We start from the raw sequence: 16,664 nt of genomic DNA on the forward strand, positions 1-16,664 counted from the left end.
CCTTCAGGGAGAGTCGAGTCAATGCTATAAAGCTTGATCTTCCAATCAGCAGAGAGCATACCGACCAACTCTGCAGAGGACTAACTCAGTCAGGGATAAAAAGCACGACAGTCAGTGGGGAAAATGCAAAGAGGCAATGAATGACCATGCGAAGAATGAAACATGACATCCAACAGTGAGGATGTTAATAAAATCAGTAGACGAAAGAGCATGCTTGTGAAACAGCTGTCGGAGTCTTTAAAATTCTTCTCTCATGCGACTGCCGACTATGCAACTGTTGAAACACCGAAAAATGAAAGGTGAGGAGGTGAGGTGCTGCTAACTCCTATTGTTCTCCCGTTTCACTGGCGTTTTTACCTGTCAGCGTCAGTGCTCGTGACTTGGTGCCATTTTTCCTCCTCAGCTCTGTGCGCTCTGTGCGATATCCCAGCTGACGCTCCGTTGTATGGACGCTGAAGACGGCTGGGTCTTATTCCTACATGCTATTCCGTGAGCGCCCTGCGGCATACAGAGTGGCATGCATGCCATATGATGCACATTGCACAATGTCAATGCGCATAGTTCATGTTTCATATTTCGTATTTGTCTAATTCAAAAAAATACAAATTTATTTAGAAAATTTCAAACATTGCGGGCGAATGGGTTGGCAACAGGTCTTGTTGTGATCGAATTCATGGAAGGTTGAATTTTGCCTGCACACTTCAACATTGACTGAGAGCGGAAATGAACCTGTATCGCGAGTATCCTCACGCAGTGCTACTAACTCTATGCGCAATAACACCTGGGAGGAAAACGTCCGTGAAACAGCAGCGCGCACACGCATAACCGCCGAGCAGCCCACTTTTCCCTCGTAAATCCGGCCAGTGGAACGCCTGTTCCGCCTGCGGTGCCGAAATTTGCGGCGGCTTACCGCGCGCCCTGCCCCGGTGCACGTATGTGCGTCAGTGCCCGGGGGCCGCTGAACGGCCGGGTTTCCCGTCAGTCCCAGGGAGTGGCGCCGCTGACTGAGCCGTGCGGTGGCCGTGGCGAGCCCAGTCACCACCGTGGGTACGGCGGTCTTCACTTCTCAGTGCAGCGACTCACCCACACCGCCACCCCAGCATACCGCCTCAGATCCGCGTCACCTCTGAGTCACCGTATGGCCCCAGTTCTGCACCACCATCACCCCCGTGCTCCATCCCATCACCCAATACTGTCCCACCGCCGACTCACTACCCAGCGCCCCAGCCCTGTCCCATCACCGTAACACCAGCGCCCGCCCCAGCCCTGTCCCATCACCGTAACACCAGCGCCCGCCCCAGCCCTGTCCCCTCACCGTAACACCAGCGCCCGCCCCAGCCCTGTCCCGCCATCGCCTGAGGCCCTGAGAGCCACGTCCCACTGACCAAGATTAAATGAGCAAAAAAATGTGAACGAATTTTCTTATATCTTAGCATTATAATCTCTTTTAATCCGTTCTTATCCTGCTCAGGTATCCCCTGTCAGTGTCGCGCTCTGTCGCCCGTTACCGCCCCACCTCTGACCCGCCTCTGACCCACTGTCGCCCTGTCCGTCACCCCACTCACGTCCCGCTGCCGTCCCGCTGCCTCACTCAGCCGGCGACACTGCACCGGGCCGATCTTTCCCGTCCAATTAGGCCAATTGAGAGCCACGTGCCGCCCATAATGGATTCATTACCCGGTGGAGGCCGGCTGAAATTGCGGTTGTTTCTTATCGCCGGGGATAATCTGGTGGGAGCGCCGCCGACCGGCGCGGGGTGTCGATAGTGCAGCGGTCGGGTGTGAGGGAGCGGACCGATAGCGAGCCCGTCACCGCCGCTCAGCGCCCCACACACAGCGCCGTGGTAAATTAGGCTAATACACTGCACCAAATTAGGCTACATTGACATATGCTTACAGTGATGAAAGATAAGCGAATGGTCAAAAGATCAATCCGAATTATTGACTATTGAGTGATTGAAAAAAGATGAATTTGCCAATTGTTTCTGAGTCGTTGCGGTGGGAACGATGGCCTACTCTTTCTGTCATGCATATAAGTGCACACACCAATGCACAGAGTGCGTGAAAGTGTCTGAGAGACTGAATGATTGTGAAGGACGGTGACTGAGGGACTGACTGTGGCTGACAGACTGACTGGCTGACTGACTGACTGTGACTGATGCACTGATCGCCGGTCGCCGCCGCCGCCGTGTGACCGGCCCTCTGAGCGCGAGGTCGCCGTGCGCCCGCCGTGGTCCGTCCGCCTCCCACGTGTGGCTGAAATCCAGCCGCCGCTAACCACTACCCCGAGCCGCTTGGACCGCACTCACAGTGAGACGGAATGCCAGGTCTGGAAGCGCTGGACACAGGGAATGTCACTGTCACCAAGAGGCGCCGTGTATGGTGTGAAATAATGGACAACGAGTAGGTAAAGCGCCGTCACCAAACGTCGCTGTGACTAAAATAACTAGAAAACGACCAGGACACCGCCATGAAAACGGTGACGACGTCATGTATGGTCTGTAATAGCTGCGGATATGGACTGCCTCCAAGGAGCTTTGTGTCCTCTAAGTTCGTCACGGTTTGGGTGAATTGGGTAGATACTGTGGTTGAGTAATGTAGGTACTAAATCGATATCTAGCATCGCAAGCTTTACCTACATATCATTTGTTTCTAAGCATGCAACTCGGCTTCAAGATGTTAATAATTATGTTTCAAAAAACAAGACATAAAACATCATTCGTGTTGATTCGGTCGTCTTCCTACAGAACGATACTTAGTTTAAACGCAGATGATCGGTCATTGATGGTCGGTTTCGCTTCAAATATGTGTAAAGATTCTAAAATTCGTAAATTGAAGTTTGAGCGTTTTTGATCTATGATTTTGAAATCGTCTATACTGAAGGGGGTGTCACATGCCAAAGAATGATCCCGTACAGACGATGCTACTGGACTGGATAAGAGTTCGCCCGTTCTGTGTGACCTACCCTTGTGTTGACAAACTCTGCTGTGGAGCCTAACATAGGTAGAACCTATGTAAGATCCTTCACACGAAGGACAACTGAACTTATAAACTACAGCAGATCGACACATTTTAGGGATAGAGTCCTTGAACTTGAACAGAGATCCAATAGTGAAGTTGTTTCTGAGAATGAATCGCGGGCTTAGATATGGGTAGTACTTTTGTAGGAGAGCGCTTATTTCATTTTTGAGCTTAATTGAGCGTTTTCCGAAAAACGGCAAAGTGAAAAAGCTTTCGAGTTTTTCAACCTGTGGTTGATTTGTGATAGTAATGAACCTTCTGTTGAGAAACTTGGCAATGGCGGCATCTACCAACGACCTTGGGTAACCGTTATCCAAGAAAAAACCTGTCAGGGATCTTGGCATCGACTGCTTGTATATTTATGTCAGCATGTAATTATGTTTCCTATCTCAATATAGACGGTACATAATGATCGCTCTGTCCTGCACCATTCGGCTATGCCCGCACCCCCACCCCATCAGAGCGCACCCTCCCCTCCCTCGGGGCCCGGCGCCGGCAGCGACGGCTACTGGCCATCTGTCAATACGGCCGTTCAATGTGTATAAACGGTCCGTACCGAGTACAAATGGTGCCGCAATGGCCATCAAACATGCAGCCAGGCGAGGTCGGGCGCTGGGCGGTGGGGGCGAGCGTCCGCCTGACCGCTCGCGCTGAAATGCTGACAGACCCTGCGCACTGCACAGTGAGCACAACCGGCAAACGACGTAGCGCACCGGACGCCATACCCGCAGGCACCCAGCATACGAGTACAGACACCCTACTGCAGCATGCGTCCATGATAACGACAGTCACATGCGGAGACTCTTTCAGCGCAAGCGCGCACCGCTTCATAACAGTGATTCCATGCTGATGACATAGATACCTACCTACCTGGCGCAGGGAAGGATAGGCATTACGTTTGAAGCTGCTGCGCGCCGGAAACTATTGTCACGGCTGGCAGTGTCGGTTTTATGTGACGCACATTCATAATTCACAGCAGGCCAGTAAAGTAAAACCACGAAATGTGTAAATTATGAGAGTGGCATTCGTGGCGGTCGGCGCGGCGCGGCGGCCGGAGCCGGCGCGCCGCTGTCGGCACCCCGTCTGAATGGCCGCTAATTACACAGTGCACGGGATGTGAGCCGCGCTCGGCCGACTGCAAACGGCTTCGAGCCAACCTGCTGCGGCCCAACGGCCTGGTGCGTACCCGGGTACGGCACCGGGGCGGGGGGACGGGTCCGAGCCGCCGGCCAGCCAGCACAAAGAGCAAGGGCCCACCACTGCAAATGCAGATGCAGAGCCATACGAGCTTCACATGAAAAATGCCGCTATTCAAGTATGTGACAAGTTCCGCTGATGTTAGATATTTGCGTGCTATATTGCAACGTAACCGAATATCGAAATGTTGCCAAAGACTCAGAAAACGTTTCGATGCCATGGATGAGCGATCGGACAAACTGACTGAAACTTTGGCCGCCGCGCAGACGGTCAACTGATATGGGAGCTGGTGATCGATATGGATTTGGTCATTGATTAGGAAATAGTGTCCTGTACGGCCATTGATGGCTGTTGATGGCTGTCAAGGGAATCTTGCAGACACGTGAAGTGAAGTGGCCAACCACTTCTGTCAGCTCGCCTCCTGCGGCCAGACTCTTACAGTCAGCACTGTCGCACAGTTCTGAGTCCTGCGGTCAGCTGCTGCCGCGAACTCGGCTGTAGCACGCACCCTGATGGAGTTTTAACGACGTAAGCTGTAGCCAAGTGAAATTACCTCTGGCGAGACAGGGACACCGGCAGCCGATCCGTGGCAGGGACCCGGCCGCAGACGCAGCCGACCGGCTAATGTACCGTGCCGTGAATCCGAGCCTGTTGGGCCGGCCGACTACATAATGTGCCGAGCTGTGAGTCCGAGCCTGTTGGACCTACCAGCTAATGTGCCGTGCCGTGAGTCCGAGCCTGTTGGGCCACCGGCCGACTACATTATGTGTCGTGCTGTGAGTCTGAGCAAGGCACCTGGCACGCTGCTGCTGGGCCGTGACATCCCCCTCCTAATTCTGCCCCCGAAAACTAACGGCAAAAACACAAACAACGAACTCAAAACTAGTTATGTAGGGAGGCCGGGGCAAAGCGGCCACCCTTACGTTTCTTACGATGTCGACGCTTGATTGTTTAACTTTGAAGGATTATCTTTATGCCAATGTGATCCCGGCTTTTATTTTAACCCCATTTTATTTTTAAAGGTGTTCACATATAGGAGATATCGGCAAAACTTTAAACCTTTGCACATTGACCGCTTTGTCCCAGACCGCGCGGCAAAGCGGTTACCTGCGACTTCCTTACCTCAATGTGATGTGAGATACAGGATAGTTGACTCAGGTAAGAATACAGCTTTTGATGGTAAAAGGTTTAAAAGAGGATGAATGTTTATTTTGCCATCGTTCACCTGTAGGTAAACATTCAAGGACATTCATGGAAAAACATTGAATTGCATTATTTGGGTACCTAGCTTATGTAATCAAAATGTGGCCGAGATGAACGCATGACGATACATTTCAACATCAATAACGTTTGCTGTCCAAGCGGAACCAATTTACGGAATAAAGAGCTGTTCACTCTGCTCCGTCAACTTTGTCCCGCGTATCCCACCTGAGACTAATCATCTTCCAGCTCTGTTAGCAGCGCGGCAAAACGCATTAAAATTGGCAGATCATATTTGCGATATCCACTGAATGCAGGAATGCGAACACTTTAATAAATTTCCAAACGGCTATGAAATATTACAGTATTTAAAAAGCGTTAGAATATTGGGATACAAATAATAACCTGGGAAAATCTATACCGGCTTTTCGTCTGTAACGGGAAAATGACAATGGGTCGGAAACTCTGATCTAGCTCGTTCGAACGACCGCGAGAAGAAGCATAATTGGCAATCATAAACTGGAGCTGACGTCAGTTGTGCTTTGCCCCGGTCTCCCCTACCTGCTCGATAGGTACCGCATCGGCGACAGTTTTATTAATTTCAATAAATGAAATTAAAAAACATGATTTGACGACGATAAAGAACAAAAAAAAACTTACTTTTAAACAAATGAAGATCAGAAGCTACAAAACCCGATTTCATAGAACAATGAAAAGTTCGCACGTAAGCTGGTAATGCTTTATTTGAATGATGTGTGTACATTTGCGCTGAAGAAGAGTACATACCGAGCCGTTTGATTGTTTGTCATGACTTTTATGGGTAGAAAAGCACATCTTCATATGTACTGACCACCGCTTCATCCTGGCATCAGATATTTTCCAGCGATGTGTTCGTTCCGTTCATAAATCACAAGGTATAGGCGACCAACTATTGGCTCTCAGTACCTACTTTTATCCTACCGGAAACAGTGCTAATTCCGTTTGAATAACGAAAGCTTTAGGTATTTTAGGTAGGATTGTAGGCACCTAGGTCTATCTGTTGCAAAAAGACATTGATGGATAAAAAGTTGATTTAAAAAAAATGATCACGAAATTGATTTTTATAAGACATTTAAATGTCATGTAAGTAAGGCGTAGAAAGTTTCGTCTTTATTTCATTTGATTATGGTTTTTGTATCAACTATCAATGCTGTCACAATTCCGGTCTGGGACCTCTTTGAGAACGGACCACCGCCACCGGTATCCAGTACTCGTCTGGTGATAAATCAGCCAGAGCTGCCGAAGCTCCTCCTCTGGTAGCTCCTCAGACCTACAAACGGAATCGACGGCTGACCAACCAATAGCCAATGGGGATGGACTCATAATGCAGCTCTGCAGCTCAGCCCTGCCACTGTGCAGCAGCCAATCGGGCGTATTTGGCAGCGCGGTGCCATTAGTTTGTCGGTGACGGGTCGGTCGGTCGGCGGCCCCGGGCGGCGCGGCGGTCGGCTCCAGGGCACCCACGGCACTGCCATGTTTGTCTGTAGTTCGGCCACCCACCGCTAGATGGCAGGAGCTGCCGCATCGGTCCGCCGCGGCCGGCCGCAATGAATGGCGAGCTGTCCATTCATCCATCGGAGCGGATTAATAATCGGCGCGGTATAGTAGCCGATCACTGAATATATGACCGGGTGCCCATAGCTGACTGACAGCCTCATAGGCGGCTCAGGTGTTTATGGTTGGTTGGGGAGACGGTAAGGGCGATATCAGCACGCGCAGTCACCGTTCTGGCCGAGCCAAATTTATGAAATCACGGCTCACTATTTTAAACTATGGATTTTTAAGGGTACCTATGTTGAGCCGTATCCAGGAGCCTACCACTAAGCGAAACAAATAGGTAATCTGTAGGTATAGGTATATCAAATGAATGCGTAGTTAGGAAACCTATGGCTCGTTTGTATACCTACCTATGGTTCGTTTTTTTTTTTCAGTTCGACCGCAATGACATGGTTCGCAGCTCCGGGCAACACTGTCGACTCTGACCGACTCCGACTCCGATTCCACCTCCACATCTCTAGCAGGTCTACGGAGTCGATTAATTTTTTATATAGCTTCGACTCCGACTCCAACTCCGGCTTCCAAAATCGACTCCGACTCCGGCCAGAACTGTCAACTCCGACCAACTCCCACTCCGACTCCAAGACTCCGCAGCCCTGCTAAATTCACTGTTCACTGTTCATGGAACCGTAAATGTCGTCAATACCTCCCGACCGTTGACGCAGTCTCATTTTTATATTTTCTTTGGGTACCTGAATGATAAGCCGTTTTCACGACGGGTTGTCTGGCGAATGCATTAGCCGTTTTCACGACGGGTTGTACGGCGAATGCACCTGATTTGACCAAATCTGCACCTAATCTCTTTTACAGCAAATATCTTTATTTTATGAATTTATTTCAGTGGGATAATGCTCTCTGATAATATGACAAAGCAGGCACATAAGCAGTCAGAGGCGGATCCAGCTCAGAGTTTTTTTTGGGGGGGGGGGGCAAACCACCATAACAATTTATCGATTCTTTCCATGCATCGTCCATAGGCGTAATGTTAAAAATATGCCGTTTGGGGGGGGCAAATGCCCATTTTGCCCCCCCCCTGGATCCGCCACTGTAAGCAGTTAGTGCAATTCTAGCTGATAGCTACTAAGAGACGCACTGAACCTGATTTGACCAAATCTGCACCTGATCTGTACCAGATGTGTAGGTAGGTAGGGGAAAGTGGGGTAAGACGGGCACCTTAACTTTGGAGCCATTTTTCGGCCGGTTAGAAACATCATAGAAACGGGAAACTGGGTGAAAACCTTTTTCAGACATTTTACTTTCATTTGCCAGAAGATGAGACTTAGACCTGATTCAACAAATAAACTGCAGCTATTTTTGCAAAACCTTGCAAAAACCCGTCTTACCCCACCCCATGGGGTAAGACGGTCACATGGGTAGGGCAAGACGGCCAGCTTCTTTCACCGATCAGCGCAGCTCGCAACAAATGCCCGAGATTAGCCGCATTTATACAGTCGCTCGTTGGTCTCAAGTGCTTCGGAAATGGCAGTATACGAGATTCGTGCAGAAGGCGTATGCTCCTATATAGGCCCTAGTTCAGAAGCCATGTAGAACCGTTTTTCACATTCATTATTCGAGAATAAACTGTGCCGAAGGAATATTGCTAACATGTCTGTGAGTATCGGAATCGAACATATTCTTATTAGAAATGCTTCTTTTTTCCTACAGCAACAAAAATATTTTCACCATTACAGACCCATTGGGTTCATAGTTGCCCGTCTTACCCCAAACTCAATGTCAGAAGTTCAGCACGATTTTTCGCTGTGGACAATTTGATGCAGACAAAGCAAATCCGCCGTAAATGAACACTGTTGGCATATGAGTGTACCACAAGTGATTGCGAGTTTTTAACTCTATAGTGCTGTACACAAAAGCTTGCACAATACATTATGGATGTTTTCAATGAAATGAGTGTTTTAAAGAAATCAAAATAAAAGATTATCGACTGAACACAAATTCACCAGACTTGAATGGTGGTGTGTAGTGGGAAAGGCAATTCTGGTCCTAACTTTTCTTGCTCGTAGCGCTATTGGTTTGGTCTGCAGAAGGGGTGCCCGTCTTACCTACCCTGACCGTCTTACCCCACTTTCCCCTACCAAATGTGTACCAGATGGCCGTCGTGAAAACGGCTATTATGCACCTAATTTGACCAAATCTGCACCAAATCTCTTTTACAATAAATATCTTCGTATCATGAATTTGTTTCGGTGCTCTAATCGAAACTAAAGTCTGATAATTTGAAAAATGAGGTATATAAATATAGGTACGCATCTGTTCAGCCCAAACTGATAACTTTTAACCCTATTCCTGGCGGGCTCCGCCGGGACAAGAAACTGGCGGGGGGGGGGCCGATTCGGCCCCCCCCCTGAGATCTCGAGAACGAAGCAAGATAGCGACAAACGGTAAACGGCATCGGATACGCACGGTCAAGATCTACAATTTTTACTAAGGTCATTTTCAGGTCAGGTCAAAGATGACGTCACAGGGGTCGAAAAAGTCAAAATGGCGGCGCTAGATATGGAGAGAGTTTTTCTCGAATAACTTTCGAATTAGTCAAGATAGGAACAAACTAAGGGCATCATCGTGATCCTCTCGTCAATTCGCATCGAATGATATATATGTTGACCTCGCAAGGTCAAGGTCAAAGGTTGACCTCAGGTCACGTGACCTCGAGGTCATCATGTATATCATTCGATGCGTCTTGACGAGCTGAACACAATGAGACCATCCACGCGTCTGTATCTTGTTCCTGTACGGAGTTATTGGCCAAAAACCTTTGGTGACCTTTGATGACGTCACATGACCTCACAGCTGCCCAACAGCAAAACAGACCTCAAGGTAGTGAAGGTTGATCGTATATGAAGTCATGTATGGTATATGGGGCCATTCCGACCCGTTTTAGTGGTAAAAACAGGGAGTTGATTTTTCCCCCATTGACTTATAATGGGGAGGTCGCGAAACTGACCTGACCTTAGGTCACCGATATCAAAATTCCGAGATATACAAATTGCACATACTGGTACCCTAACTAAAGCCTGAAGAGAAGAAATTGATCGGTCAAAAACTCTAGCTCTGGCGTGATTGCAAACTTTTCTGAGGTAGGGTCACCAAACCGCCTCTGGTGACCTGACCTGAGGTCAGATCAACTCAAAATTTTCAGACATGTTGCGTAGAAGCCTTTTAGGAAAAGTCAGAAAATTTGAGCTTCCTAGCTCAACGCGTTTGGGAGAAATAACCAAAAAACCTCAGGGGGGGCTCCTGAAGCCCCCCCCCCGCCAGGAATAGGGTTAAGAAACACACTTAACCTAATTTCACTAAATCTGCACCTAATCTGCTCCTAATCTGCACGAAATGTGTACCAGATGGTCGTCGTGAAAACGGCTGTTACCTATCTTTTGTTGTAGTTTCGGGATGCACTAAGGCGAAAAATATTAAAACCAAATATTTTGGCTTTATTCACTTGCCTTGTTTACTGCTTTGAACCAGTGAATAACCGGTAAACCAGTGAACCAGTGAACAAGGCAACACGGTAAAGCCGAAATAATTGCTTTTGATAATTTTTCCGCTCAGTCTCTACTTCTAGCCCGAAACCGAAATGGAAGATAGTCTCCGACTCTCCCGATCAAATTGAGTACCTAAGTGACTGTGAGTCTGAAAAGGCAGCAATGGGTAAACACAGGATAAGTTGCCAAATCAAATGATAAACCGCATGACCTTCCTCGACCAGCTTCGGGCTTTTATCGTCTTTGACATAGCCTTGACCTGGGCTCCCGGTACGCTTATTTATCATTTTGATCATTCTAAGTAGATAAGCAAAGAACTGTTTTATAAGACGGCTCAAATTTGGTAATCGTACGATAAAACCGATCCTTTGCATTTGCTCTGTAAATAGCACATTCAATCCCGGGTATAAACGGAGGCGCGAATTCAGTTGAGCTTAGCCCCTTTTACCATGATGTGATTCCCTCTGGGACCCTCGAAGCCAAACATTGATATGGATCTTACACATCGTTTGAGTTGTTAATTTGCCTTACGCCGAGCAGCGGATCATTAACCCGGCACCGCCTGGGCTATTTCCGTACCCACGACAGCCGGGGGGGGGGGGGCGGATCCGACCCCCCCCCCCTGTTATCTCGAGAACCAATGGTCGTATCGAGCCCCGCGAGGCGGCGTTCGAAAGGTCTCTACGAGACCTTCCCAAAGCACTCTTAAGATTTTAAGATTGAGGTCAACTTTCGGGTCAAGGTCAGGTCAAAGGTCAAATTCTGGGGTTTTGCATGATTGGGCTTACGGACAGCAGAATCGATAGCTGCTGCTCGAAACTCACCAAAAATGACCTCAAAGACCTAGTGCAGGTACCATATGCGTATAGGGGTCATACTAAGTACGGGTCAATCAAGGTCAGGTCAGGTCACGAAAGGTCACGGTTTTCACTTTCTGCTACATGGGCGTGCGACACATGTTTTAGGTATGGCTTATTTTTCACGCCGAATCCGATGGTAATAGTTAAATGTGACCCCAAGTCACTGTGCTGGTGCTAAGTGTGCATTGAAAGCATAAAAAGTCGTTTATACCATACATAACTAAGCGAGAGCTAAGAAAAAGTCAATTTTTCAACTATTTATTTTTGACATAAAAATGTACTTTTCTTGACAAGCTTTGTCCCAGGAATCTAGTGGTGCCATTTGTTTTCACATGCGATGTTCAGAAGTGCCTCTAATTCACGAAAATGCTTATGACGTCACCATGCCCTATGCATGTTGGAGCTATTGTTTACAATTTGGGGGTCAAAAATCAAGACAGAAAGTTGAAATTTGGGACATCTAATGTTCTAATAGAGCTCTATAACATTTATTCCGGTTTTTTGGAAATTATCAAAATTTTGGATTGTATTAGCTGTTTTCCAAAAAATATAGTTATTTAAATTTTTAGGGGTGAAAAACGCATTTCGTGGAGAATCCGAGATAACCATTAAAAAAATCTCGTTGAGCTGCGTCCATTCATGTCCTTAATTTGCAATTTGCTTTAAGCCTTGAATTTTTGCGATTTTTTAAACATTTACCACTTATTGACTGAAAAGTTGCATCACTAAAATCGATATATCTAAAAATAATTGGAAAATTTTCCTAAATATTACACAGGAGACGTCAAATCGATGGGGGAGAAAGTATGCCAAGTGTCATGTTGATAGCGTAAGCGGTTCATGAGTTATTCAAGAAAAACAGAGGGTGGGTCGGATCCGACCCCCCCCCCCCCCCCAGGCGGTCGCGGGTTAACGGTCAACTATCTGACATCCGCTCATCAGTCGGTATGCAGTCTGCGTGGGACCCCCCCCGCAGGAGACACGCCCATCTGGCAGCATATGGCAGCAGAGCGGCACGACGACGACAAACGGTGCCGCCGCGGCGCGACACCTCCTCCAGCGCCGGTAAATCACCGCCGCCGCGCCTCGACCACTAATTGGCGCCGCGCCCGGCCTGAAAGCCGACGCCGACGATGTGCCGCCGGCGGTGGGCCGCGTCGCCGCCGGCGGAGCGGTGGCGCCGGCGGCGACGGAGCGCGCGGCGCGGCGCCATAGGGTCACGACCCGTCTACATACCCCGGTAATCGTCTGCCCTGCACTCTGAGCCGTCCCATAGCCAACGGTCCGCGGGGTGCACACTACACAAGCCCTGAAACGGTTCGTCGTTCAAGACCTCGCGCTAGATGCATGACCGTTTCATAAATGCTTGCTCCTTTCGTGTCGTCAAACATTGAGATAAAAACAATCACAGATAACAGTAGTACTACTGTTATCTGTGAAACAATAGATTCATCGTCCTCTCATTTCTATTGTTTCAGTGTTCTAATGGCGTTGAAGCTGAAATATCGTCAACGGTAAGCGGATGAAGGTATGCCATGTGATTTCACTATTAGATTCGTGACAGTCCCGGCAGAGGATGATTATAGTGGCCTGACCTGACGGGTGACGGTCATCAGAAACGTGCTAATCCGTGGAGAAAGTGTAGATATGACGGATGGATCAATAACCTCAAAGTAATATATCCGAGCTTTTTAGTTGTTGCAAGAAATTCGAGATAAAAGACTGTGCGTTCCCTGTCTGGAGCTCAGAAACACGGCGTCAGCGGTAGCAGCTGTATGGACCGAACTGACCGATGGATCCTTGGTCGGTACTCGGTCAATAGCGGCTGGTTGGTGCCCCTTTTTCGTCGGACGGGTGCCCACATCTTGCCGGTGTCCACTTCAATCCAGTGTCCGTCACTTTTCGGTGTTCGCTTCTGTCTGGTGCTGTCCTTTGTCCGCTGCTGTCCAATATATTCACCGCTGTTCGGCAGTGTCCATTGCTGTCCACTGTCTGCTGTTGTCCGGTGTCCACTGTTATCCGGCCGCTGATATTTTCTGTAGTCCGCCTCCCGCTACAGTCCGGTGTCCGCCAATGCCCAGCGGTGTCCGTATCTGTCCACTGTCTGCTGTTGTCCGGTGTCCACTGTTATCCGGCCGCTGGTAGTTGCTGTAGTCCGGTACCCGCCATTGTCCGGATACCTAGTATCCGCTATTGTCTAGCGGTGTCCACGGTTGTTCACTGCTGTCCGCTAAGATCCGGCGGTGGCTGTAATCATCCTCCAACTGAACCGTGCATGCAGTGACGAACTGCGATCATCTGGGAACAGAGTGGGACGGCGGCAGCTCTCAGACCCACGCTGGAATTTACAACTCGACACGTCCTCTGGGCACGGACAGGCCGGTGATTTTCTCTCCCGACCGCAGTAGCGCAGCCGCTGCTGCACAGATGAATCGCATCACTCTCCGCCGACGTAGGCGCTACTTGCCGAAATGGCCCATTATATTCCGGTGGGTACATGCACGGTGAGAAGCAAAGTGTGCATTGCAGAAAGTCATGGTAATTGCGGATGCTCTCGATTTGTACCGTCACCAGGTAATAAATAGGTTTCTGCTGTGACAAGCTGCAAATGTGATGCTCCAAGCCGTTTTGCAACGTGTAACGGTTTTATTATATTCCAAAATAATGGCGATACATTATCAACTCTATCTAATCAAAGCAAAAGTAAAAAAAATATTGTTAAGACTTAAATAAACTGTTTGTGGTTGAAATGAGCATGGAACCTATATACCTAGTCATAAAAATAGAGCAGCTACTGGTAAAGACTAAAATATCGAATGAAAGCCAAAGACTGCTCTTATTTTGACGACATGACGATATTCTATCACAAGGTTGAAATGTCGACATGGCTGCACTGGCCAGCGGTGAGCATAAATGGCTACGTTTCCATGACACAAGGTAAGCCGATTTTGTAAAATGGATTTGCTCAATCATAGCATTTAGGCGGCATTTAAAAATGTAACTATAGGATTAGGTCCTAGCTAAAGCCATATATACGTTCAAGTTTTGCATAAGTGGAATAGTATCCGAAAAATGCACGTGAAATTTCTCTAAATTGATTTATAGACGTGTCATGGAAACGTAGTGAACGAGTGGGCGTAAAACATCTGCTGCTATATGCTGTGCCCAGCACGAGAGAGACATTGCTTCGTACTTCTATAACCACAACTCACGTGTTGCGAAAATGCGTGCAACTCACTGTATGACTGTAGGTACTTACTATTCCCGAAATGCGATGCCGTAGAGATATCTTCGCAAGTAGCTGAACAGAAGTGGAAGGAGTAGAGCAATAGCGAACGTAGCGCAGATCACCCGCATATCCAAATCCACACTTATTTCCACAGTAGTAGTCAGTATTTTCATTGTTGAAGAGTAAATTTTCATTTCTGATATTCGATTGTGATGAGAACAACCAGCCTTACTGTCTGCATTACGTTATCATTTTGGGAATTCGTGAAAATGCCGAGTTATAAAAGGCCGATTGAATAAACATGTGTGCAAAAAAATTTAATATTCTTAAAGAGAGCAGACTTAAAATTTGCTGACAAGAAATTTACGTCAATGATAAGGTATAAGTTGCTTCAAATGTGTGTTGAAAAATACTTGAAATAATCGTGCTTTGATTCCCGAGAGGCTTGTGAACTGTTGTGAATGTCACATGTGAGGTAGAAACGGTAATTTCGTGAGTACTTTGCAGTATTAATTATTGCTATAATGAAACTCAATATTATTAGATTTCGTATCATCATAAGTAATCTTTTGATTATCCTCAACGATGAAACAAACCATAGATTACGAGTGTATACCTATAGTTTATAAAATTACACTATAGGGCTTGGCTATTTCTGTGCTCTGCGGTTACTTGAAGTAAACGGGTGAAAAAAAAAGACGCTTGGATAGAATTATTCACTTCTATCCCTAGAACGCCTAGGGGGGGGGGGTTGTATCAACCCCCCCTGAGGTTTTTTCGAAGTGCACGCTAAACGGCTTGTCGTAGCGGGCTGAAATTTTCAATACCCTCTGGGGCAACCTTTGCGCATCTTTTGCCGAAAAAAAAATTGATCGGGTCATGTCAGGTCACGGAGTTATGACGTCATAAAAGGTACAGCCTCCGGCCGACAGTTACCAAACGTGTGCGCCGAACCCCTAGGTTTTCTGCCGGTGATACCCACATTGTTTGATGGATCATGATGAAACTTCCCATGCATGTTGGGGCAAGCATTGGCTATCGTGTGGTGCAAGAAAATTGACCGGGTCAGGTCAGGTCACGGAGTTATGACGTCATAAGAGGAACAGCGTCCGGTACTATTTTTGAAAAGCGCCCGAACCACTATTTTGCTAATTCTTGTCACCTCAATGGGAATATGCAGCAATATTAGCTTCTATAAGGAGCAAATGGACCTTCCAAATCCAAAAATACAATCAGATTTCAAAAATTTAAATTTTGATTTTTCGAATTTCTGCCGCCGACTGTGACCTTGCCGACTTCCGGCGCTCCCAACGCGCCATTTTTAGAGCTAGGGAAACGAAATACAAACCAAACGATAGAGAATTGATCAAGGAACACGATAGTGAAGGTTTCAAGTCGATATCTCCCACCGTTTTGCCGCAATCGCCGCGGAAAGTTGAAAAAGTCTATTTTTCCGAAAATTTGACCTTTGACCGGTCAAAAGTAGGTCAAATGTTGACCTAGGACCAAAAAATATACCACCAATCGCGAGATCTCGTTGAGAGCAATCCGTTGGTTTTTTCTGCTAAGCTCTACGACCTTCCGTTTCGAAACGCCAGGGGGGGTCGTAACAACCCCCCCCCCCCCTGGTCGTTCGTGTTATGAGAAATGGCCTGGTCGTGCGAGGGCTATTGTCTGGAAAAGTGGCCGTTGTTATCATATTCAGCTCTGCATTTTTCAACAAATGTTTCTTACTAGTTACTTTACCTAACAGAGTTACAGGCCAGCTCAGATGTGGGGAGCTGGGACTGGTTGCCGATGTGCTGGGGCCGATAGGGCTACCCATTGGTTTGATGTGAAGGATATATGCCAGCTGCCTGTTCGGGATGAGCTACCTATCCGAGACGAGTTACCTAGCTAAGACCAGCTGCTTGGCCGGGACCAGTTATCTATAGCCAAGACCAGCCGGCCGATCCGGTGGGACAGGTCGTCCAGCCGCTCGAACGGACACCACCGAGGAGCAGGCTTCTGTCAAAGCTTTCTTCTCCGGACGTTTAGGTAAGGTGACAGCCCGCCTGAAACA

At 47.8% G+C, this 16,664-nt stretch overlaps 1 long non-coding RNA gene across 1 annotated transcript; it reads right to left on the bottom strand.

Moving 5' to 3' along the window:
* Window positions 1-13,131: 13,131 nt before the first annotated feature.
* Window positions 13,132-14,982, bottom strand: LOC122383447. Its single transcript, XR_006256837.1, has 2 exons — window positions 14,633-14,982; window positions 13,132-13,671 (listed from the first exon to the last, which is right to left on the bottom strand). It is a non-coding gene; the product is annotated as an uncharacterized LOC122383447 (long non-coding RNA).
* Between the last annotated feature and the right edge of the window lie 1,682 nt (window positions 14,983-16,664).

The sequence above is a fragment of the Amphibalanus amphitrite genome, unplaced genomic scaffold (assembly GCF_019059575.1).
Source record: "Amphibalanus amphitrite isolate SeventyFive unplaced genomic scaffold, NRLGWU_Aamphi_draft 000164F_arrow, whole genome shotgun sequence".
Taxonomy (NCBI): Eukaryota; Metazoa; Arthropoda; class Thecostraca; order Balanomorpha; family Balanidae; genus Amphibalanus; species Amphibalanus amphitrite.